The sequence below is a fragment of the Orbicella faveolata genome, unplaced genomic scaffold (genome assembly GCF_042242905.1).
Source record: "Orbicella faveolata isolate gen_17 unplaced genomic scaffold, um_ofav_v1 contig_1, whole genome shotgun sequence".
Classification (NCBI taxonomy): domain Eukaryota; kingdom Metazoa; phylum Cnidaria; class Anthozoa; order Scleractinia; family Merulinidae; genus Orbicella; species Orbicella faveolata.
This window is the reverse complement of record NW_028301536.1, coordinates 18,461,577-18,488,270: the sequence shown is the minus strand read 5'-3', so window position 1 is coordinate 18,488,270 and position 26,694 is coordinate 18,461,577. Positions and strand designations below refer to the sequence as shown.

General features: G+C 37.8%; 2 pseudogenes across 1 annotated transcript; both read left to right on the top strand.

The window, feature by feature from the left end:
• On the top strand, window positions 1-22,023 carry LOC110063906 (nucleolar complex protein 3 homolog; annotated as a pseudogene). Its single transcript, XR_016208403.1, has 19 exons — window positions 1-1,045; window positions 1,390-1,562; window positions 5,666-5,862; window positions 5,995-6,113; window positions 7,230-7,272; window positions 7,809-7,902; window positions 9,644-9,708; window positions 9,960-10,085; window positions 11,150-11,221; window positions 11,428-11,484; window positions 11,844-12,002; window positions 12,377-12,457; window positions 14,672-14,845; window positions 15,309-15,372; window positions 15,840-15,911; window positions 16,811-16,881; window positions 17,612-17,722; window positions 18,777-18,997; window positions 19,483-22,023. The product of XR_016208403.1 is annotated as a nucleolar complex protein 3 homolog (transcript).
• Window positions 20,511-22,023, top strand: LOC149118297 (uncharacterized; annotated as a pseudogene).
• Window positions 22,024-26,694: the final 4,671 nt, after the last annotated feature.

The following is a 26,694-nucleotide window of genomic DNA, read 5'->3' as shown; positions in this document are numbered from 1 at the left end:
AGAGTTCATGGAAAGTATATATCGATCTGAGTCATCGCACAATATGTTTCCAATCATCAGTTCATCGAACATAACTGGATAATTTGCAGAACAACGCGACCTGCAATAACGTGGAAGGATGACGAGTGCAGTGTTACGTCCATGTTACCTCAATGAATTAACGGCTCCGCAGTTAGGTTTCCGCTCTTGGTCGGCAGTATTTGTTTTCTTCTGAAACGAAAATAGTCACAAAAACGCAAGGATTAATGGAGCCTCTATGTACACCGTAATAACATCACAGAAAATGAACGACATATGCGAAGTAACCCGTTTTACAACAACCAATTTCACCGGAACAAATCATCCTGTGCTAAAAACAATAAATCATAATAATTGGGGAGGATCTTTACTTAAAGGAAATTTTGTGTCTATGATCGGGAGGGCTCATGTTGGGACGACCTTTTACCTTATACTTCAAATACAAATAAGTGGTGAACAAATTTCAGCAGTCAAATCACTATCCACTGGATAGCGTAGTTTGTTTTGTCAGAAACACTGGTAAAGTATGTATCACAATGCTCAATTAGAGAATCTTAAAGGACTCTTTAAGTCGCTTCCCAAATGCTGTGTCAAAATGTGAGTACACCTCTCCCCCACCCCCCTCCACACACACACAACCAAAGTACAAGCGGTAAGGGACACTCTAAGTAACCATGTATAAAGCCAGTTGCCTCCATGGTTGTACGCTGGGGTGCACGTGGCTGTCATCTAAGGCTCATGTCCAAGATGGAGGACGAACTGTGGTACGAACTGCCTAACTGCCTGTAGTTTAGACGGACCAGAATAGACACTTTTGAAATATACTCTTTTGCACGAGGTAGCATATTATAATGGCAAAAGGAAAAGGGAGCAAAAAAGACAAAAAGGCGCGCAAAGCTACGGGAAATGCACCTCAAGAAGACGATGATGTGACCATGGAAGACAATGAAGCTCTCGACCCTGAAGATTTGGAGTATTTTCAAGATTCTCACAGAAGTTTTGCTTTTTTGCAGCAAGTAACAGCAGAGTAAGTCTGTTTGTAAGGAGAAAACGTCAGAAAAAAGGCCCACATTGGTGCAGCGAGAATGCTTTTATATTTGAAAGTTTGATTTGTTTGGACGTAGTCAGACCCTATTTGAATATAACGTAGAGTATATGACAGGTTAAGTTTATAGTAGTGCTCAGAACATAACTTCTTTTGCATGTACATCCAGCATCATAAATTCTGAGCATTATTTCGGAATCGAGACTTGTGGTGTGAACATAACAGTTTTTGCTATACAGCAACGGACGAATTTAAGATCTTAAAGTGTTTAAAAAGATGCTCTGTGACATTTCCGTTTTTAGGTTATTTTGCTTTTTTTTTTAAAGAGTTCCAAGTAGTGGAAAGAAAAGAAAAAGAAAAAACGTAGATGAAGATGAGGCTGATTATGAGAAGAGACCAAGAACAGCATCAGCAGACCAGGATCACAATGAAAGAACCCTTCTACCCATTAAGAGTAAAGGCAGTATTATACAAAGAAAAGAGAAGCTACCACCAACAGGTGTTTGTATTGAATAGCAGACATACAGTACTTGATTGCATGCAGGTTTCTAAAATGTTCTCTGTTTGCATGCACAGCTGTCCATGTACATGTACATATAGCACTTACAATCTGTAAATTTGATGGAAGATGAGGTGAAAAAGGTTGTCTTCCTTTTTCTTCATTCCAACAAGCCCTAGGATTTCAAATTTTATGGTAACGCAGTGTCCAGTGATTGTGGGAAACCATCGCTATTGGAAAATTTTTGTAACAAAATTTCATGCTTGATTGGACACAAATTAAAGAAAACAAAAGTAGTATTAGAGAATAGAGAAGGAAATGAAACAAACGCTTACATGTACTCAGTGACATGGATCTGGGTTAGTAAGGGACATGATGTTCTCTGTTTACAATGGTCTCGAAATCAGCACAAAATAATTTTTACCTCTTCCTGAATGTTTTTTTTATTATTATTACAAAGTCAACTTTTGCACTTCTGCTTTGCAGTGGATGCCATGTAAACTGACTGAGGGATGAAAACCAACAATTGTAGCTGGTTCACCCTATATCGGCCATTTTTCTGCCATCTTAATACCAATCCCAGACCGCACTGCACATACTGTGTGGTGCACCTTGGAATGGATACAAGATGGCAGACGGGTGATGTGAAACAACGTATCAAACGAATTACCCTTACTACTTGTTGAAAACTAGAGCAGAAAACAATATTTTTATCAAAATGATTTTGATCTGCAAGGTTGAAATGTTCGTGGCAAACGGTTTTTTTGGTTCCATTATTTCTGAAACACGGTAACAATGCAGTACTGGAAATGATCGTTACTGTGAAATCCTCGGGCTTGCCTTCTCCAGCTAACAAAAGTTTTGAAATGTTGCATTTTCTTTTGAAATACACATTTATTTTGTAACTGTACTCATTTTGAAAGTAAGTACTGTATACCAAGTTGAACATGATCCCACTAAGGATCCTCATCCAAGCCAATTAGGGCATGAGGTTTATCTCTTAGAAATGAGACGATTTTTGAATTCGACCCAGCCATATCCAAAGACATTTGAAGGGGTGAGTGCAAAACCATGCTAAGTGATGATTTGGGTGGAAAAAAAATTTTCGCGAAAGGGCTTGAATTTTTGCATGTGGTCTTCAATGTAATAGAAAAACGCGGCCCTGTATTTTTGTCGCTGGTTTTTGCTTCGTTTTCGAGTTATAACGGATGCAAAAATACTTGGCTTTTCCTAGCCATGTCTTTAGGAGTTTATTTGTTGAACAGCAAACAGGCAGACTGTTTATAGTGTATGAAGTCAAAATCAAATCTCACAGCATATATAGAGCGGAAATCTGGGAACAGATTGTTTACATCGGCTATTGTGACGTGAGCACAACACGTGAGTCGATTGAGCGGCAAACGAAATACCATCGAACAAAAAAGAGATGTGCTGCATTAGAGCTCTGTCAACTAATATCTTAAGCATTGTGTTAAAAGTACCTTGTATGCCTGCCTGGTGGTTGAGAGGCATCATAAAGCCTCGATAAACCCGTAAGTCATCAGCACGTTTTAAATAATCAAAATGTGTTCTGAAACTTCGAAGGTAGCTGATATACCGTAATCGTGTTATCGGCGTTCGAAGTCAGATCGAGCCAGGCAGCAAAGTCCAAGAGCAGTTCTTGCCCAAGAAAAATACCCTCTCGTGAGTTGTGGCCCATTTGCCAAGCGTTGCTAGTGTCAAAGTTTGGAAAGCAAGAACTGGTTTTTGACTTATAAAATTTGTCTTGTATCGACCGCCATGTTTTCCTGCGCACGAGGTGTAAAGACCCTTCCCGGCATGCATTGCGATCACCTTCTGCTCGCGTTTCTCGAACTGGTAACTAGATTGTTTCGGCTTTTTTCATTTAAAGATAATAATGGCCAACAAGTAGCGATCGATTGTAACATAGATCTGTGATCCAGGTTGCGTTGATTTTATTTCATATTGGCATGATTTGTAGTGTTTTGAACTTCTGGGATCAGCGGACATGCAGATGTATGGAGACACGTACGTTGCGCAGAAGGGTTAATTTGTTAATCTATTAGACGGTGCATGACATAAAGCTACGATCGCGTTTGTCGAAAAATATGAATTTATCTCGTGATTTTTAGCCATTTAAGACGTTGCTGTATTTGGAAAAGTGCTTATTTGATGTTTATTTGTTCAGTGCAGATAGTCATTGTCCCAGATAACCAAAGTAAGTTCCAGATGTTAACACTATTTTCCGGCCGCCATATTTTACCTATTTAAACCTGAAATCAACATTTTTGAGCTTATACGTTGCGTGAAATTAACATTTTGCTGTTTTCTAAGTGAAATCAACATCCTTGCCGTCACGCGTTACGTGAAATCAACATTTTTACCTATTTAGACCTGAAATCAACATTTTTGAGCTTATACGCTGCATTAAATCAACATTTTTCTGTTTTCTAAGTGAAATCAACATCCTTGCCGTCACGCGTTAACGTGAAATCAGCATTTTTACCTATTTAGACCTGAAATCAACATTTTTGAGCTTATACGCTGCGTGAAATCAACATTTTGCTATTTTCTAAGTGAAATCAACATCCTTGCCGTCATGCGTTACGTGAAATCAACATTTTTGAGCTTATATGCTGCGTTAATTCAACATTTTTCTGTTTTCTAAGTGAAATCAACATCCTTGCCATCACGCGTTAACGTGAAATCAGCATTTTTACCTATTTAGACCTGAAATCAACATTTTTGAGCTTATACGCTGCACGAAATTAACATTTTTCTGTTTTCTAAGTGAAATCAACATCCTTGCCATCACGCGTTAACGTGAAATCAGCATTTTTACCTATTTAGACCTGAAATCAACATTTTTGAGCTTATACGTTGCGTGAAATCAACATTTTCTGTTTTCTAAGTGAAATCAACAACCTTCCCGTCACGGGTTAACATGAAATCAACATTTAAACCTTTTTTGACCTGAAATCGACATTTTTGAGCTTTTACGTTGCGTGAAATTGACATTTTGCTGCTTTCTAAGAGAAATCAGCATCCTTGCCGTCGCTCGTTAACATGAGTCAACGTTTTAACCACTTTTGACCTGAAATCAACAAATTTGACCTTATATAAGTTGCGTGAAATTGACATTTTGCTGGTTTCTAAGTAAAATCAAAGTTCTTGCGGTTGCGGCGGGCCAATCCTTTGTTATAATAAACCGAGGCGAGACTTCGACTTATAACAAAGGCTTGGCTTGGCTATTATAACAAAGGGTCGGCTCTGTTTATTATAACAAAGGCCCGGCTTCATTTATTTGAAGACCTCAGCGGGAAAAGGGCGCTAGGTATTTTAATCAAAAGTGAACTTTGTCGAAAACGCTCCAAATTTCGCATGCAGTTTTGTTTAGGTATGTTTAACAATGTCCCGTAGTTTTTCCGCTAAGCTTCGCTTCATTTTCAAGATATTGCGTATGCAGAAAAACCACTCGGTTTTCCTAGCGGCATCTTTATAAACGAAGCAAAAACCAGCGACAAAAATACAGAACCACGTTTTTCTATTACATTGAAGACCACATGCAAAAATTCAAGCCCTTTCGCGAAAATGTTTTTTTTCACCCAAATCGTCACTTAGCATGGTTTTGCACTCACCCCTTCATTTATAAAGATGTCTGAAAATGTTCTGATGATTTGCAAATTTTCCTGGTCCCAGTTCCTGGATATGTTTTCCAGACATATTACTTTTCTGTTCTAAAATCAGGTGGTTTAGGGAAGTTCACGAACTTTCACTTAGATGGACTTTTCTTTTCTTTCGTTGGTTCAAGTTGACATGTTCTTCTAAAGTGGGTCAGTAAAGGATGTAATAGATTAGTAGTTTTGTTTTAGTTGATTTTATATAACTCCTCCACTTCATGTTGAATTATAACAGTTTGTAATAATTTGAGGAAAAATTCAAGAAGTGGAGAAGGCGTCATTTTCAGTTCAGGTGTGAGAGACATTTACAATGTAATTCAACACTACTTCTGTACTTTCCTATATGTCCCTGCTTCTGTCAGTCAGTCTTGTAAGTTAGGTCCATGCCTCTTACTACTTAAATCTTTGTTTCCTTTTTTTTAGATACTCCTCTGCCAAGTGAGGAAAGAAATCCAGATGAACAAGTTCCAAAAGAAGCCAGTCAAATTTCAACATCTCCAACCCCTCCACCTGTGTTGAGTATGGTGGAACTTTTCAATCAAAGACGACAGAAGCTCATCCAAAGAAAACTAAAGATTGCTGAGTTATCAAACAGTATTTTAGAAAACCCTGAGAGCAGTGTGAGTAGAGTCATACATATGCGTTTGCAGTAAAATAATTAACACAATGTAAATCTTATTTTAGGTGCAAAAGCAAAATTTGGTATTAAATTTTCTACTTGCTAATGGTAATCATTTCATTTTTTTGAAAAGGTATCTGAGCTTGGGGAGTTATGTTCTCTGTGTGATGAGAGGGATGCAGATGTCAGAATCACCACAAAAAAGCTGGCAATGGTTTCTCTTTTGACTGTGTTTAAGGATATCATACCTGGGTGAGTTACTGTACAAAGTAAAATTTGTGTCATGGTTCTGATTCTGATCCAATCATGCTTTGTTTCAAGATTAACACAGAGGCAAGTTGAACAAAAGCCTAATTCAAAGCGAAACAGCTACATTTTTTGTACAGTTTCAGTTTGGGTGTTGTTTAATATATAACAGTACACTTCTGTAAGTGGTGCCAGAATTTACAGGTACATGTACAGTTGGCAAGAGCTGTGTGTGCATGTAACAGTATATGGTCAATGAGAGTGTCTGCACTAGACCATGAAATTTTGTGCATGAAAAAAAAAAAGCTGGGACTTGATATGATGCAGTTTTGAGGAAGCAGTTTTTTTTTTGAAATAGCAGGATGTAGGGATCTTTCTGCATCATTGTGGTATAATGGGTAAAAGTTTCCACAATTTGACTATGAGTAGTTTATATTTTTCTCAGCGTTAGCCTAGTTGATGCACTGACATTTCCTTGCACAAGGAGATGCATTGCACTGTACCGAAGAAGAAATGATGTTTTCTCTGGCACTACACTTGATGATTTTCATGCAAGCATGCAGGCATGCGTGCCCAACCAGTCGACTTAAAACCTGCGAATAACAAGGGACTACCCATAGACTAAAACCTCTGTTGAAGAATTTAAGAAAAAAAATATAATAATAATATTGTTCTTCAAGCCCTCCAAAATTAATGTATATTTTTATATACCGTTTACCTGTTCATGTTTTAGAACTGATTGAAGTTTCCCTCTAATTGATGGCTGAATTGTAACGATCAAAGCAACACCATTTTTCGGTGACCTACACTCTTACAGATAATAGAAATAATGTCAGGAAATATCAAAACCTGTGTGCATCTTGATGATGGAAAAATGGAGTTGATCTCTTTGTTGTTCTTTAACTTAAGTATTTATATCAATTGTGATTGTGATATTGCCAATACAAATATATTAAAATGATGAGAGAATGAAATGATGTACTGCAGTGATCTTGCAATCATAATGTACATCTACAGTAAATATATGAAAAAAATGGTAATATTATTAATAGTATTGAGGTAAAGTGACAGTAATGTTATTATTAATTTTGTTAACGGTTCTGTTTTGGGGTTTGATTACAGGTATGCAATTCGAGCAACTTCAGAAAAAGAACAAGGTGTCAAGGTACAGATTTTACATTTAATTTGGGGTACAGTACTTGCTCCATCTTTTATCATCAAACTTGGTTTAAAGTGTGAACTTGTCTTTTCAGTCTAAGAAACAATGAGCATTTTCAGTTCAAAGTAATCCATGGGGACGTTTGTTTGGTATTTTATGCAAGAAGCAGCATTTTGTTATCCAAGTAACAATGCTTTCCTGGTTTATTTTTTGCCCATTACTTACAATGTGATAACCTGCAAGCAGAGGAAGTACATTACACAAAATGCTTGTATGAAGCAGTCGAAATACTGTACATGTACATGTAGCTGTGCTTCCAAGTTGGCCTCTATCAAAATGAAATGAGAGTTCAACTAGAGTTCAAAGTGTTTTAAAACTATTTTCAAGTTAACAATTTATTTAGTAGTTTAAAAATAAATTTATCTTCAGTAGACATAAAAATGTATTACACTGTACGTATCTTTAGTTGATTACTGACTTTTTTGTCTTTTTTCGCATTCAGTGTCAGTACTAATTTAACACTGTCTTTCTTCTCATTTCAGCTATCCAAAGAAGTTAAGAAACTGAGAGAATACGAAGAAGGGCTATTGAAATACTACCAGCGATACCTACAAATATTGGAAGAAACTGTACAAGGTAAACAACTCTGTTTTTAAGATTTGGAATGGCACATTGCATATTTGCATGTGAGAATGACAGTGTATATTTCCATGTACATGTGCATGCACATGTACATACATTATTTAAGACCACCTTCAAATTTTAACCTAATTGTCAGTAAATATCTTTAATAGTATGTGACATTCAACCAACTTATTAACCTAAGCATTAAATATTATTTTTACATTATATGTATGCGTACAAAGTAAAATTTAAGTGATATTGTAATTTTGTGCTCTGGTAAATTTCATAGCCTGTTTTGTATACTTTGATCTTGTACATTGTATACTTAATTGACATGATACTAATAAAAGTTGTGTTATCACACATGTCAAGTCTGTCTTTCTGTCTTTGAAATAATGTGATTAAATACAACCTGTAATATTGAACATTATGCATAATGATTACTATTTTTATGTGAATTTATGTTGTAAACTAACAAATGATGTCATAATCAAAATATGGTAGATAACATATATACCGTCTGGGTGCTTTCACAACTTGTATTGTAAACTAACCTGCTACTTACAGGTATTTTATGTAAAAGAGGCCCTTTGCACGATCCGGTCACATGGTACAAAATCATACATGCTGGTGAGCAAGTTACACAGTGGGACTTCCAAAGCAATGCCACTCGTACCAGTCCACCTGGACTTGCCTTTGTTGTGGAAGTCCCACTGCAGAACTTGCTCACCAGCATGTGTGATTTTGTACCACGTGACTGGATCATGCAAAGGGCCTATTACATTTACTTTTTATTAACAACATTTGTTGCAACAGGAGGTTACATGTAAGTGCCCAGGGAAAACACACCCAACACAAGCCCTGTAACCCTGGACCCAGCCTCATGATGTAAGACCACCCACAGGGCAGGCGCTCTCTGCAACTCAGCTACAAGCCCCCATTACCACAGAGAACCCAGACACCAGTCACACTGAAACAAGAATTTCAGTGGAAAAGCTGAAATACATGTAATAACCCATAATTACACAGAAAAGACCGCTGACTGTTGCTAAGACTGGACAACAACAACAACAACAACAACAACAATCTTTATTTCGTGCCCAGAAAAATTTTACAATAAAAGTAAATACATGCAATGTGAAAAAATAACAATGAAAAACAGAGCACAGCCACTTAGAAATAGCTAAGGCTAATTGAGCTAAGTGGCTGGGCCAAGCGGAAAAAATATTGCAATAAAGTTACAGAATATATGAAAAAAAAAAAAACAGGACACGATTTCATTCACACACACACACACAGACACAGACACACATACAGAGAACGAAAAAGAAAAAAATGAATGTGCACACAAAGAAATGAAAAATTAAAGTACATCAATGTACCAGTCAGTAGTTGGAGATAATCAATTCTTTTAAGAAAATGGTAGAATGGACTCAAAAGGGCCACTAACCACAGGAGTACATACCAAGACATGCCGGGAGGCCTCAACTGCCGAAAGATGCTTTAAATGCTAACCACTGAGGCCAATAAAATGTTATAAAACACTTACAAATGCTAACAAATACCAACAAACACCAACAAAATGCTAACAAATGCCAACAAAACGCCTCTTGCTCCTCATAGTTAACTATGTTAAATTGTATTTAACTACACAGTCATATTCCTCAATAAGTAAGCTTTTTATTTTTGTTAACAAAACTAACACTTTTCAGAATGTATGTGAATGTTTTTTTTTTTTTTGTTTTCACCTTAGAGTGTGTCAAGCATCAGAAAACAGCTGTTACTAATGGCATGGTAAACAAAAAGATTGCATCTGAGGTAACTGTTGAGAGCATTCTAACAGGCTTAACACAATTTTCTTTTTTTTCTTTTCTTCTGTTTAAAACTTTCAATTGGGTAGCCCTGAGCTATTAGACATGACATCCTTTGCATGCTGACAGTCAAATTGGTAGTATTCATTTATTTCTAAGTTGAGTATTTACAATTTAAAGATTGGGTCCAAATGTCATTTTTCTTATTAATTAATGATTAACATGATAATTATTTTCCAAATTAAATGTCTTTTTCAGAGTGTGATGCTTGTAGCGGTCCAATGTATGTGTGATCTTCTGACATCCTTACCCCACTTCAATTTCCACACGAACCTTATTGCAGTGCTTGTACCTAGAATGAATGATAAATTCCTAGATGGCCAGGTTAGGCAATGAATATTCTTATGTACATGTATGCATAATTTGCTGTGTTGCTCATTTTAAGGTACATGTACATGTAGATATAATCCTTATTTAATTTAACTTCAGTCAGGGAGAAAAATGTTTTTAAATACCTGCTGAATGAATGTTTTGCAGCTACAGTAACAATGCAGCAAGTGAACACACATGCAAAAGAGATCATTTAACACAGATCACGAGTGTGCATAAAAGAGTTATACATGTACTTGACTAACAAAATTCCGGAGAAAGCTTAGTGTATATTCACCATCTGGGTTTACTCTGGTTTCTTTAGCACAAAAAGCATTTAGGGGTATTGCTACAATGCTGTATATTGGATGTCAGTCATAATATATAGGTCTGCCTACCACTCCTAGCATTTTATCAGGGGTACCCTGATAGTTTTCCAGTGCCTATATATGCCCCAGATGGGTAGAATCACTGTGAAAGTTAAACGACTCTTGTCAGCACCTTAGCCCACACTGCTCAATAAAGAGTCTGATGTGTATAACCACTGAATGGTCTACAACTGTAATTACTGTGACTGCTCAGTGCAACTGTACAAGTTGTTGGAATGTAATGCTGAGTGATATTTGACTGTATGTTAATATAACATTTTGAAAAAGAAATTGAAATCTGCATCCTAGTTTTAAATGACAGTGTGGACAATTAAGACAAAATCACTGTAAAAATGTCTAAACATAAGCTACGATGTATGACAATTGCTTAATTGCTGGGTGAAACCTCCCATTCTATGGTCAAATTGCATTTTATAAGAATATTATCTTAGCCAAAATGTTTAATCACAGCAAAATGTTTAACCATAGAATCTCCACCCTGCCCCTTTGGATTACTACTGTGTGTCTAAACTTCTTGAGATTGTGTTTGCTGGAAAAAAAAAATTGAAAATAGTGGACTGGCAATTTTACTTTAATGGTTCACTGAACTAACTTAGTCATGTAATAACTAAAATTGTGTAATAAACTACATGTAATGTAGTTTGTCATCTGGGGAGCTTTTTATTGAACTGCCTTTACTAATGTTTTTAGATTTCAAAGCTGTGTTGGAATGCTTTCAGCACATTGTTTAAACAAGATTCTGTTGGAAGTGTTTCTCTAGAGGTCAGTGCGCATATGTTTTGGAATACATTTGCACAAGTGCTCAAGATTACATAAAATATGTTTCATTTTATAATTGTACATTGTATAAGTTACTCATTTACGATGTTTTCCTCAGTTATGTGCTGTGTAAGTCATGGCATATGTACATGTATTTACTGTGCCAGATTAATTTTACCGGCTGATGTTGTATTTATTGATCTTGTTAGGCTGTGAAGATTATCAGTAAGTTTGTGAAAAGTAAAGGATTCAGAGTACAACCTTGTGTAAGTAGGAGGCTTTCAAGGTCTAGAAATTTGAGGAATATTTTGTTGATACTAGAAATGCCAATGTGACTTATTTATAACAACTGCCTCTGACTTAAATTTTACCTTCTGTTACACTGTATGTTATCGTTTTTTATTTCATCCCATTACAACTGTGCAACTTAGAGTCCAAGGTTGTTTATGATGTTATCCACTTGATTCAGTCTAATAACCCCTCTAGGTCTTCCCTCAAAGATTCCAACTGTACCTATGATGTGAGATGTCCCTTATTACCGTAGGTTAGAATGTGATGTGTTGCTTTCCTTATTACTGTTGTAGTATAATTTGTTATGTTGCAACATTTTTTTTTTCAAACACAGGTTTTGGAAACATTGGTGTACTTGAGGATTAGTCACGTTGACATACAGTCACTTCAACAACACAATGAGAAGAAATCATCTGTAGAACTGAAGATTGAAAAGAATAAAAATAGAATGGAAAAGAAGCTGAAAGGAAAGATGTCCAAGAAAGAGAAGAAGGTACATTTTTTTATCAGATCTATAATGTGTACTTTATGACCTTTATGATATAATGTCATGCCTTGTCATGTTGAACAATTATCAATATGCAGGCTGCCTTTGCATGAAAATGTTCTCTTCAAGAAATTTTTTTTTTTTTTTTGACATCAAGAGCTGGTACAAAATGTTACTAATGAAATGTGTATTTCCTCCTTCTGTCCATTAATGCTGTCATTATCGTAGAGATTCCCACAGTAAATATTTTTAAATCCTTGTCAGCTTCATCGAATTCTCACTTACATGACGCAGTCAAAGCTGTGCATCATTAATGCAACCAAAGGTCTTATTTTCTGGTATTTTACGGTAAACTTCTGTTGTTGAAATTAATGTTTTAGAGAAAGAGGGAAATGAAAAAACTAGAGAAGGAACTTCAAGAAACTGAAGCTGTTGAAAGCCAACAGAAAAGAGCAAAGCTGGTGAGTGTGAAGAGTACAATCACTTCTCTAAAGTCTACTTCAAACCCAAGCTCAGTAAATGCTGGCCTAGAGAACCAACGAACGAATGACTTTATTTAAGTTTCAAAGGCTATATTTAAAGCTTTAGAAAAACTAATTGGGGACACTATTTGGTGTTACCTTATAGTCTAACCTTTCATTTGCTAAGCATGTTAAAATTAAACTGAACAAAGCGAATAAATGTCCTTACATAATAAGAGAACTTAGGAAAGAGGGTTACAGCCAAGACAAAATCGATCATCTCTACAAAGCGATCGTTCTTCCTAAATATTGTATGGTCTCCCTGTTTATGGCGCATACCAAGCGGATTTAAATACAGTACAATGCTTGCTGAATAGATGCTTTAAGAGGCGCTTCTCCTCAAAACTTTATACACCTGTAATATCCTGGAAAAGTGTACCCTTTGTTGCCCCAAGCCAAAGCATCCTCCCTTACATTGAGATGTTAAGTACCAGTCAGTTACCCAAGATAAACAAAGAACGTTTTAAAAGTAGTTTTTTTTTTTTACTAGGCTTAATTTTAAATACAATTTAGCAATATGAGAAATTCTTACTGTAAGCGCGTTATTTAACCCTTTTCAAAATTTATGTAACATTTGGTATGTACTGTATATTAGTATGATATCAGAAATTACAAGATATCAAATATATATAAAATGTAAAATGGCTAAAGTTCCCAACCTGTATCTCGGAGGTCATGGGTCCAAGTCTTGTTGGGACTCAGATGTTTTCTATGTTCCAAATAAGCATTAATTTTCATCTTAATCGCTTAATCGTATCTATAACAAAATTCTCCATCGTTATTGGTTCTCCGCGCGCCTATTGGTCACGTAATCGGCGCGCGATCACGTGGGTGTCCAATTACAGGTATCCAATTTGAACTTTTCATAATTGCCTTTGAACACCTGTAATTGGATACCCACGTGATTCGCAGGCCACTTTCGATATATTAAAATTCAACTTGATGGCGAGGCCAAGAGAACACAAACAAAAGAAATGAATTAACATGTCATTCAATTTCCTTTGTTTGTGTCTTCTGGGCCTCGCTGCCAAGCTGAATTTTAATATGTCGAAAACGGTCTATCACGCGCGCTTTAATTGCTTCCTTCACATTGTTTCCTACAGTTTTCAAAACTTTTGAAAAGCGTTACAGACGTTTTCACTCAAAAGAAGTTCTCAAAAGACATTTTTTATTCCGAAATTTGTTATAGATACGATTAATTAGTTATTGGACCTCGTGTCGTACAATTCAGGGAGTAATCGTGCTCGTAATTTCAAATCGGCCTCGCGCTTCGTGCTCGTCGGATTTTGAAATTGCACGCGCGATTACTCCCTGAATTGTACTCCACTGGGTTCAATTACTATTACTTATCAAGGATTTCTTACTTTCCTGCGAAATAAAAGCTTTGAAAATGCAGAATGGTTTTTAACATGCAATCAGTTGCCCCAGCAGGGGTATGTTTTTATTAATTTGAAGAAAGTCACACAAACGGTAAAATTAATAACTTCATTTAAAAATGTCGTAGAATTAAAACTTCTTCAGTTACAGAATGTTACTACATAATAACATTGTCAACCAATATAAATTTGTGAGTTAGTTGATAAGAGGGTAGATATCCCGGCCCAACACCATCTTTAGGCTATGCTACCTCCTGTTTGTCCTGTCTGTCTGACAGATGCTGTACCAGGCAACCTTAAGGTTATTCCCCAGTATTGCATTGCGCATCCCTACTGCGCATAATCTCATGCGTGATTAGCGCGCGCGCATTAAAAAATGGCGGCTTTTTCTTTACAGCTGGACCTCGCCATAGAGGTAAATCGTCATTTTCTCGCAAACGAGTATGGTGACCTATCATTTTTTTCTGTTGTTTTGAATTGAGTAATAAATTTCTCTGTGTAAAATAAATATGGACCAATTCTCAGTGTAGAACAAAAAGCAATTGTCGGAAATCGTGACTACAATCATGGTGCTATTATAAGGATTTATATGGGTATAAACAAGGTGCTGTTGCTCCTAAACGAACATGGGGACCCCTCATTTTTATTTCAAAATTTAAGTTCCTATAATATAAACAATCAATAGGCAAAGTTTCACAAAAATCTCAGTGTAGGTTCTATTTCAGTGGAATAACCTTAAGTGTAATGTAAGTTATGTTTTCTCTTTTCCTTCACGCAGCAAACTGAGATCCTCAAGTTTGTGTTTGTGACATATTTTCGAGTTTTGAAGACAGTTGGACACTCTCCATTGTTGTCTCCTGTTCTTGAAGGACTCGCCAAGTTTGCTCACCTGATTAATGTTGACTTCTTCAGTGATCTTATGGCAGCACTTCAAACACTTCTAAACAACAAGGTACACATTGGATTGGTAGCAAGCAAACAAAAGCAATCATAATCTGATTGGGTGTTCTCAATTACAGTAGGATAGATTTTACCATTTTGTTTTTGCGCTTTCAGATGAGGATTAGTTTCGATTATTAGAGAGATTAAGCATGACGTTACGTCAAACGGCAAACGGCAAAAATGAAACTTTTGCCGTCTTTCTTCAGCTGTCTGTACAGCAGAGTGAAAATATTTGTATTTGCGGTGAATAGTAGACGTTTTTGTGTGATTTATTTAAGGATTACGAGAAAAGAATAAAAAATCAGAGATAATCTTTGCCGTTTGCCGTCTGCCGTAAACGTCATGCTTAAACTCTCTATTGAAGATACTAGTACACTGTCTCTCTTATTTGTAGTTTTGTTACCACGACTGAAAGAACTATGAGATGTTTACCTCAACATCTATTTACTTCAACTGTTGCTTTACATTCTTAGGAGCTGACCCTCAGAGAAACTCTCAACTGTGTACTCACAGCATTTAAAATTCTATCTGGTCAAGGTTGGTGACACACTCACTCAATCGTTTTTATGCCCTTGTGCACGTAAGGCCACAGGGCTCAACTCAGTTTGTTCCTTAGCAATTACGGTAAGCAATTTACCGTTATTTTTGTGGGTGATGTATGGATCATGCTTAGGATGCTGAGATACTTGCACCGTTTGTTGAGTGGAGAATAATTAGCCTGCATTGCAGCCGGACGTGTCACAACATCCCCGGTAGTTTATACTGTCCGCGACGCAGGAGAAGAATAATAGGCCAATTTCGATATATTAAAATTGTAACTTGGCGCCGAGGTTTAGGGGAATAAAACAAAAGAAACCACACTGAGGTTAAGGGATGAATAAATAATTTCTTTTTGTTTTATTTCCCTAAATTGGCGTATTGTCAGGATATTTTGAGCAGTTACCACTAATTTAGATTGACAAATGGACTGTGCACTGACCTTTTTTTATTTTGTGTACAAACAGGTGAAGCACTGAACATTGATCCACGAGGATTCTATAGCATGTTGTATTTATCCCTCCTCCAAGTTCATGCTGGTAAGAGCTCGAGCTGATAGGGTTCTGTGTCTTAGGATATATGTACAGGCAAATTTAGATGGTAGATCTAGATTGATTCATGGGTTAGGCCCTGCCAGGAGTTGGGGGGCGGGAGGTGCGGCGGCCCTCATGGTTAGTGCGCTCATCTCTGGATCGAGTGGTCCGTGTTCCAGCGCTGGCTGGGGACATTGTGTTGTGTTCTTGGGCAAGACACTTCACTCTCACAGTACCTCTCTCCACCCAGGTGTATAATTTATGGGTACAGGCGAACTTAATGGTGGGGGCATAGTTAATATAGGGGAATGGTTATGAAACCTGACAAAGTTCTTTGTTGTAAGTTTTTGTTCACTTTTTTAGCCTTGACCATGCACAAAACACAATAGTTGTTTACTCCGTACTGTGGAACTAACCAATAAAAACGTGTTGTTTACGTAATTCATGCATGGTGTATGAGCGCAAAACGAAAGATTGTGCCTGGTCGTGGACCTTCCAACATCAATCTTGGCATCTTTGTTTGCTCCTTTGGTGTTTGCCCGGCTTCATAACCAGTCTCCTCTATTAACTATGGTGAGGGTAACCCTGGGATGGACTAGCATCCCATCCAGGGGCGAGAAGAAATATCCCTAGTCGCCTCATGCTACAGAAACCGGGATAAGCTTTGACCTGATGGGCCACTTGGCTTGTATGCAAACTTAACCTAGCTACCTGTTTCTTACTCTAATATAGGCGGGGGGAGGTGGCGACATGTTTTTAAACCTTGTTGGTCTTTATGCGATCTTACGAAACCCTTTTCTTTGTGTTGATGTCTTGACCCTCCTCCCTCTGAAACTGGAGATGAGCGTCGATCTGATGGGCTAGTGTTTATTATTGAACTTTATTTACGGTTGTGGTTTTTGAAGGGTGTAGCAGCCAAGATGTTCCTGTCACATTGCAGTGTCTGGAGGAAATGCTAAAGAAGAGGCGAAAACAGGTAGAAAGATGATTAAGTAGATAAAATAACAAAGCTGTGATCATCTGTGCTCCCTGGAGCAGTGTCTAAGTTTCTATTGAAAACTGCTAAAAGAGCGGGATCAATTGAGTTAACCAATTAACGTTATGTAAACGAATCCTCGCCACTCGTGGACCGCAGAGCCACAGCTTTTAGCGCTCGTTCATTAAATTTTGAAAGAAAATTGAATACTGGTCACATGTTGCCTGGATGATAGAACGTTGCGTTGACGGTCTGCCACGTGAACTTCTGCATTTAACGAAGTGTTTTCAGTAAGTTCTTACTTTGCGTGATAGCGAGGAGCACCGCCTGTGTAGCTAAGACATCGTATCAAAAAACTCTTCCTACACACTGGCTGTTTTTTTGTAATACTCTTTAATTAGATCGCGAACTTAGGATGTCTGTTGGTTGATCATTTTAAACGATTAACGATTAAAACTTCGCTTCAACTTTCAAGGACGATGAAAACCGTGAGGGACAAGTGTTTCAGTACAACAGTGCTACTGTTCAAACCTTGGACTACCTTGCGAAATAAGCAAATTTGTAGGCTACTTTTCCCATTTGCTGGTCATTCTTCCGCTCTTGCCGTGGCGGTGCCAAGGTAGCCAATCAGATTGAGAGTATTTTGATATCAGGTAGCATGATTGTGCTTAGAGGAAATAGCCGCAGGCCGCCTCTTTCACTGACTATAATTGCTTGTGATGTTTCACAGGTTCCTGTTCAAAGAGTGGCAGGTTTTGTCAAACGCCTTTGTACTGTGAGCTGACAGTCACAAGCAAACAGTGCACTGGCTTATCTAGCTTATGTGAAGTCATTTTTACAGGTAAATAACCCAGCCTACCTAACGAGTATTTTGAACATTTAGCATTGAGAATGCTTGTATGAACCACTATCCACCCACTTAATTTTTGTCTTTTTTTCGCATGGAATGGTCGGAAGTTTGCCTGTTATTTAGGAGACTATCATCACATTTGAACATTTTGAGCATTAAGCATTTCATTAAGCATTGAGAATGCTTGTTTCTCAAACTAATCAATAATTCATCAAGTTAAAACAAAGAAAATCACAACCGTGAAGGAGGTTTGGATACCCGGTCTTAATTAGCATAGATTTTGACGATTTTGCTTCTCCGTTTACTCCTTGGTTTTGGTTTTTATTGAGAAGATATATCAAACACTCGATACAGTGTTTCATCGGCTATCCAAACACCTCGAATTTCGTCAAAAATACTCCGCTGCGCGTTGTATTTTCAACTCTCTTCTCGGTGTTTGGAAATCCCGATGAAACACTGTTTCTCGTGTTTGATATATTACATGAACCAGTATCGACCCACTTAATTTTCCTCTCTTTTTTCGCATCGAATGTTTGGAAGTTTGCCTGTTATTTCAGAGACTGTAATATGCAAACCATTTTTTAAATAATCTCACATTTGATAACGTTCGGGAATTCGTATCCTCTTCGCTCTCGACTCGTGGAGATTGATGTGAGGTAGCTTCAGGCATGCTCAGAATAAACCAGTTTCCTGGTTGCGATTATGATCTGCCCAGTGTACTGCCTATTGTGGTATTGTGGTCACGGTTCCCAGCTGCTTCTCAAAACCGTAGCCATTAAGAATCAACTGATAAAGAGTGGTTATCATGACTCTTCAAAAGCTAAGTCTTTCTAAGAAAAAGAGCTGGAAATTGTAGCCAGCCACCTTAATCGTCTCCCGATTATCTTGGTCATTCTTGCATGATCACACTTCCCACACCTCCACACGATCACGCACGCAGGCACGGCCACACCTCCCGGATAGTGCCCTTTTGAAGAAAAAAAAAAGCTCTTTCTACACACTGCCCTTCACTTTTCAACTTCTCAACAAACTTGTTTGTCTCCAGTCTCATACGAAAGTGCGGGCCCTACTTGACAGCGATAGCCTAGGCACTGGAGTGTTCAGACCTGACGTCAATGACCCGGAGCTCAGTAATGCTGATAGCTCGACAGCGTGGGAATTGGCTCTGCTGGGGACTGGGCACTTCCACCCTGCTGTTCGGTTAGTTGCTCACCATGTTGCTGAAGGAGCACCGAGTAAAGGCCAGTTGTCTTCCGTGATGAGAATGTGAGTATATTTCATGAAAAAAGGTGGATTCATCCAATCAACGCGTTCAGTATTTACAAGTGTCAAAAGCATAGGTTTCCTCAATCAGTTCTTAGCAAAGTTACATGCAAAGTTGCGTAGTTTTATCCAAATCAGTATTAGCATTTCGTTAAAAATTGCCTAGGTTTCTTCAATCAGCATTCGACATTTACGAGCGTCAGTTTGGAGCAACCCTACATTTTACAGAGGTCATTGCTCAAATACCTACATTTAGTATACGGCTGGCTCCGTAAGCGGGCTAGATGAACCAAATCCTACGCTGTGACTGGCCACCCCAGGATTGTGCGCTGTGTCCCACACAAAAAAAATTGTCCCCGAAGTCAGGCAGGTTCTTCAGTCAAAGTCCACATAATGAATCCTTTATGACCAAAATAGAACTTGACCAATATGCAGCTATCTTGACCTCATGCTTGGTCAATAACCCACATGTATTGTGCTTTCGTCAGGTCACCTGGGGAATTTTGGGAAACGTATGACCCTTCAGAAATGAGACTAAATCCGGACTTGATCGAGAATGCAGTAAACAGGAAAGAAGTGAACTTTAAAAAAATATAAAACATATGGACGAGGGAGAATGGAAAAGCTCTGATATGGTATCAGAAGTGAAAGCTGCCTTGGACTTTACTGAAAATAGCAGCAGGGGAGTAGAATTTTATTTTCCAATACGTTCTTTGGAAACGTAGTGACTGGATTTCCTCCCAGATGTCATAAGAAGAGAACGCATTCACCAGCCGGCTAGATAAACTGGAATTTCTTTACCTGTGAAGACTCTGAATGGGAATAATGGGAATTAAGGAGAATGTGTCCTCCTCATAAGTCTTGGAAACGTGGATATCAACACTAGTCACTCGATCTCGTTGTAATAAATTTTGATATTCACAGCTAAATCACTCCCCATGTCTCGAATATGTCTCATTCACTGATTACAAATGCGAAAGAAAGTTCTTACTCGATAAAGATTGCTAAGGAAATACGGTTGACCTCAATGCTTAGATCATCATGAGTATCAACTTTAACGCTAAACAATTGTCACACTCTAATAATGATTGTCACGATTGACACAAGATCGTTAAGAACAACATGCATGGACTGTTTAAAACAAATTTCAGTTTTTCGCCTTAAGCAATTATATACCGGATACAGCTTCGATCGATTCGCGTAACAAAATTAGATACCGGAGTGTCATATTCATGTCACGTTCACAGTCACGCTGCACGCTCACTTTTGTTTTGCATTCTTCCCCACGGATTTTCGAGGAAACGAGAAACTACTAGCAGTCTACGTAAGACTGGAGTAAAATTTGATACAAGAAAGCTCGGTGAGATAATTAACATCACACAACTCTGGTTATGTTCTTACAACGTCCTTGAGTGAACCTCACTTGAGCACGGGCGGCCTGGGGCAAAGCATAATAGCCTTTGGAGTTTTCGTTTTCAATCTGCTCATTCAATTCGCGTAGCTAGCCTGCAAGGCCATGGGAAAATTTACCGCTGGTGTACATGTACTGCTCCTCGTTGTGGTTGGACATTTATTGCAACAAGTGATCGGAGAACACCCGTGTAGTGCGACTGGTAAAAATGGCATTGATACGTGTGTGTGCAACATTATGGACGCTTGCGACGAAAGCGGAAACGCGCGAGCTAACTGGGACAGCTACTTGCCACAAAACGTAGAACAGTTTGGACTTGTCGAAGGAGTTCGAAACCTGGCGTATCTCTGTGAACGCGGTGCAGTCGCTATTCTGTATGACTGCAATAGCAGAATTCCACTCTATGCCGCCACCAAGATAACTGGTGATTAGTTATTCGACGACTCAATAGGCCGACCAGCAGCAAAGTTTCGCAAAGTTGAACCACGAAACCAACTTGGCAATTACTTTCAACAAAAGGACGTCGATTACAAGAACTCTATTAATCGAGAACTTTGCTTCAAAACAAACACGAATTACTTTATTGACGGTGAATGGTTGCGCCTGAGCGGAAATTCGAACGCTCCGCCGATTTCTAACCCCGGAACGGTTTGTCCCAGAGGATCCGCTTGGCTCAAGACAACTATGCATAAGGGACACTTAATTGCGTCACAGGATGGAAGAGCGGTCCGTGCGAGAATGGTAGCAACGTTCACTTACACTAACGCTGTTCCTCAGTTTGGACTTTTCAATATGGGTGCATGGAAAACTAGTGAGATGAAGCTTATTCGATGGGGTCAAGACTACTGCGCTGTACAGGGAGCACAGCATGTTGAAATGTTTATCATTGTAGGCGCGATCCCGTCGACAAACTTCGGCCAACAGAAAACACGCTATTTTGGCAAGGAAGGGTTCAGTGACTACAAACACGCAGCTAATTACCCGGTGAATGTACCTAGATATAGGTGGACCGCTGCCTGCTGTAAGTACGACTTAAATGGAGTCTGGAAACACCACAGCACAGCCTTCTACAGGCAAAACCATCCGGGAAACGAGCCATGTAATCTGCTGGACGTAGCCTCGTTGTCAATATTGTTGCGCAGCTGGGCACAGCAGGGAAACACGATCAATCTGTTTCCTCACACTCCTCAGTGTGAAGACACGAATAATTATCTCCCTTTGCCATGACGGTAGCTAGCTTCTGCGGCTTTCGTAGTAGGAGAAGACTGAACAAAATATTTGAATTCTGTAGTCGTGGTACATGGTATACGTGTCGGTTTAGAGGTTTTCTCTTATATGTAAATGAGAAAGCGAGCTAGATAATATCAAAAACCTTGAGTACGCTGTTTTAGAAATGTAACTGCGTCAGTTTCGTACGTCGAATACATGTAATATATTGTTTCATGTAAATTTAAGTTACAACTTGCTTAGGATTCTAATAATACTAATACAGCCCTTATTCAAGTGTTAAGCTTAAATAAAAGTACAAGAACTACTAAATGGGGACACTAAAAATAAGGAAAAAAGTACTGTAAACGTAATTAACGCTAAGATTAATTACAATTACAATTTCCTCAAATTTGATTGGTCCATAAAGTACTTTTTTTTTGCTCTCATTAATCTGCAAGGTTGTAATCAGACAATATAACCGGACAGTTGGGTGTAATCGGACACCTGTAATCGGACAGTTACATGAGCCAATCATTTTAAGTCCTCTCCACTAAATCCGCCAATCACAACATTGATTACAATCACTATAGTAACCAATTCTGGAGTCTGACTTTGTTAATGTGTGGAGGTTTAGTCTCCGTTGACTGTTTTCAAACAAACTTAACGGCCATTTTGAAAGCTATTCTCCATATTTTTAAATATAGCATTTAAAAGTAACTATTAAAAGACTTTTACTTTTGTGGAAAATTATAATGGTTATGATTAATTGGTAACAGAACATTGTGCCGTCCAATTCAGTCTGTAATCATACTCGTGATTAAAAATAGGTGCGCAGTGCGTACATGTGTGGCTTACAAGTTATACTTGTAATTAGGATAAAACTGAATTATCATAAAAAAAAATGAAGGACACTACTAAGATTTTCAACTCAAAAGGTCAGTGATCAATAGTAGAAGGTGAAAATATGAGGTATTTTAGAGAATAGGGTGCTATTACAGAGAATCACAAAGTGTGCTCGTCTGGGAATGCCAATTATTTAGTTTTATCGCACTAGTAGTTACGATATCAGGTAAATGAGATGCTGCTGTATTGTAAATGTATTTGCTAATTTGCGAGTAATTGAAACGTATTGCTTCACCCTATAACTAAAAAGATTAATAGGCCTCGTTAAATATATCCCAAATCAAACTTTAAAACAAAAAGAAATACGAATTTTTCTTAAGGATTTAGCATACTGTTTGTGAAAGTCAGCAAAATCAGCAAAAGATGAACTGATTCATTGTATTATACATTCATTGTATTATTTCCTGCTGCAAAGCAAGCTCTTTAAAATGTAGGCAATCGGTTAATTGGGGAGCATTTGCTATTTTTTGTGCGACGAGATGAGATATTTGTTACTGGAGTGTAGGTATCTTTCAATCAATCACTTAATCAATCAATCAATCAATCAATCAATCAATCAATCAATCAATCAATCAATCAGTCAGTCAATCATTCAATCAATAATATTTTAGCTTCATTTATACCACAAAGTACAAGCTCAGACCATATCAAAGCATAACCACAATAGCTCCAAATTGAGTGGATTCTCAAGAAAGCCTAGCTCTTTTTATGAAGCCCGCAAATAAATAACGGTTATTCCATGAGTGCAGGTTGGATATGAGACGATGGATAGCCAACGAGGCATGTAGCATTGAGTTGACTATAATCATTTCATATGCAACAAGCGTGAGTGCAATAATCGTTGTTATTATACATTGTAGGCACCATCTATATTCTCATTGGCTAAAAGCCTACAGTTAATTCTGGGAAACAGCGCAACCTACAGATTATTCAATAATCTGCTAGCAGATTAGTGAATAATCTGTAGGTTGTGCGCGCAATGCATGATTTCCAAGAGCAATGTCAAGTTCACGTAGGAACATGGCTTGTCGAAAATAAGCTGTGTTCGGTGCGATAATGCGTTTGTGGTTATTTTCTTTTAAACAATGTATAATAAAACAATTATGAGATTCGTTTTTTGTGATATCCGAAATAATCAAGGTCTCGGTTAGTGGAATCAGCCGAAGCCTTCGGCTTCGGCTGACAACACTTACCTCGACCTTGATTATTCCGGATGTCCCAAAACCTCATCCAACAATTGTTTATAATAATTAAATTATACATATAAACTTACCATATTTGTAGAGCATGGTATAATTCCTGAATGATATACTGGTATTACGGCTAACAAGCCAATGAAAACTCAAATTGTATTATGCAATGATCCAGTTTTAAAGGGGCTCAGTCACGGTATTTTGAGTTATTTTGGCCACATACAAAATTACCTTTAAATGGTAGGAAACCTGAAAATAACAGTTTAATAAGATAGAAAAACACCAAAAAGATAATGATAAACCATAAAGGATCAAGGGTGGCTAACGATGGAGAAGATTAAAACGGATTACAAACGACGAATTTGAAAAATTGAGGCTAAACTATACAATATGCGCAAACCGTGACCGAGCTCCTTTAAATAAAACTGATCGTATTTATGGCTTAACAAATTTAAATAAGACAAATCCGTACATCACATTAATGTATGGTCAGTAATGTTAATTTTAAAAAAAATAGCAAAGAAATCATTGTCTAAATCTCCAAATATAATAAGCTTACTTTTCGAACAATGCGATTATGATTTCTAAGTACAGTAAACAAATGCAAATCCACTCTAATATTTAAGAATCCACCGTAAGAAAAAAGATGGCGGTTATTCCTAAAAGGCACGAAGAAAACCAAACTTTTACAATATATGTCCCTGTACTAAGGACATTAAGTAGCCTAGGTTTGAAGATTGTATGACGTTTCTGTGCGTTTTTATGGACGTTGTTAAGGTTTTCGTGCGCTACGAACTATGGGTAAATGTTCCAGTCGCCATCTTTTTTCCTACGGAGGATTGGTTCATGCTTAGCATGCGTATATCGAGTTATGGGTGCACGCGGGAAGTTTGGAGAGCACGAAAGGAGCGTAATAGTTGCTCGAGGCGACAGCCGAGAGCAACTCCAGCTTCTTGAGTGCTCTCCAAACTTTCCAAGTTCATCCATAACTCGATATACGCACAGCTAAAAGCATGAACCAATTCTTTTATAACATGGCAACAACACATTGGGCGCTAAAACGTGTTTTATTTGTGATAAACTACAAAGTTCTCACAATGCACGGTGAAGGAAAACAAAGGTCATTAGGATCCTAACCCGCCACAAGAACGAAAACGCTTAACCTGGTTTCTAAAATTGTCAACGAAAAATTCGCTTCTTCGATTAATTTTTAATGAAAGTGTAGGCAAAGTCAAAAATGCTCAATGAAAATGTAGACAAACAAAGTCAAAATACTCAACTTTAAGTAAACATCTTAGCTCGGCAAAAGTCAAAGGCTCGAAGTAGGGTTTGGATTGTTCAGAATAATCTCCACATTGCCGAAACTTAAACAAAAGGAACTTGCAGTAAACTCGACGGAAATTTTGCAGCTCAAATGAAACTGCTCCTCTCATTTTATTGAGCACGACCGTGCGTACGTTTAACAAATTGACATCAGTTTTTTACGCGTCTGTCCTCTTACTGATGATAAATTGCGGCGTAACATTGTCAAAGTGGCTGTGGAAGCACATTCAAAATGACGCGAGCATTGTCAATAGCTTTTCTCGCTTTTTGATTGGCTAGTTAAAAAAGTCCATAAAATTTCATTGGTTAAAAAGTTGACAGTTTGACAGCTGAAATTTTAACTTGAAAGCTTGCATAAATTAAAATATCCGTCTGTACTCTTATTGATGATAAAAATGAGCCAATCAACGTGCGAGAAATTAGACAGTTATTGTAAAAAAAGATTTTGTTCATGATGCCTCAATAAGAATTAGGTTGGACTAGCGCACGCGCTATGTTATAAGGTAATTTATTTCACTTTTGAATATCTACTTTGGACAAAGAGAAAAGGTCACAGTTCATATTCAAACTGAGGCGAAGAAGCGTACTTACTCAAAAGGTAAAAATTTATTCCGCAAATCGACAGCTTTACAGTCAACTGATCGCTGAATGAGCTCTTCCATGACTTACATTTGTAAACAAGTAATGCCACTAATTCCATCCAAATGTTAACCTGTGATATATTACCCTCTTATTTCCGAAAGTCCCGAGAAGGCGTCTGTGATTTTAGTGATTTATATTGTTTTCAAACTCAAGCTGTACTGTCTTTGAATTTGTGGTCACCGATGGAGACATTTTAAACTTTTGACGGTGCGAAGCAATGAATATTGACTGCTGAAAGTACAATGGTTCCCGTGGAACCTGCACTGGACACATGCCAAGTCTGTCCTAGCTTTCGCGAGGAACTTTACTCCCGTTGTCTCGATTTGTCGACTTGCATGAACACCTGAAAGTGAAACAACAATTGCAAATGGGTTTCGTTATTTGTACTTAATTACGAAGCTAGATTTTCGACACGTAAAAGAAATTATAAGATGCAGAACTCAAGACCAAGTTCAAAATGAAAAATGACTTACCTTTAAAACTAAAAGCAGGGGAAACTAGAGACCACGCTTACAACCGAAATGTGTAACTCAGACTAGTGCGCCGTACGACGCAAGACCAAGTGACAGGCGCTGACTCTCGTGGACAAATAAATGAGTCAGATCAGATCATGCCATAATGTGGCTATACACTTCGTGTAAGCCGCACAACAAATCGGACTCCCGCTTCGCAGTCGTCCAATTTTGTTAATCGTTCGTATGTTTACAGAAAGACCATTATTAATCTAATATTAATCAAGCTTGTCACCTATTCTACGTACGCAAAAATTGTCGTAGGATTTGCAAACCGTGAACTGACGTCAAACGCTACTTATGGCGATAATACAATAAACCCGTAAATAACTAGTAAATTAACTTCTAACCGTTAATTGATGAATTAATCATAACAATTACAATTTTCTCAAATATGATTGGTACCTAAACCGCTGTATTTTGCTCTAATTAATCTGCAAAGTTGTAATCGGATTTTTGGCTGTAAGTCGGACACCTGTAATTGGACAGTTACATTAGACAATCATT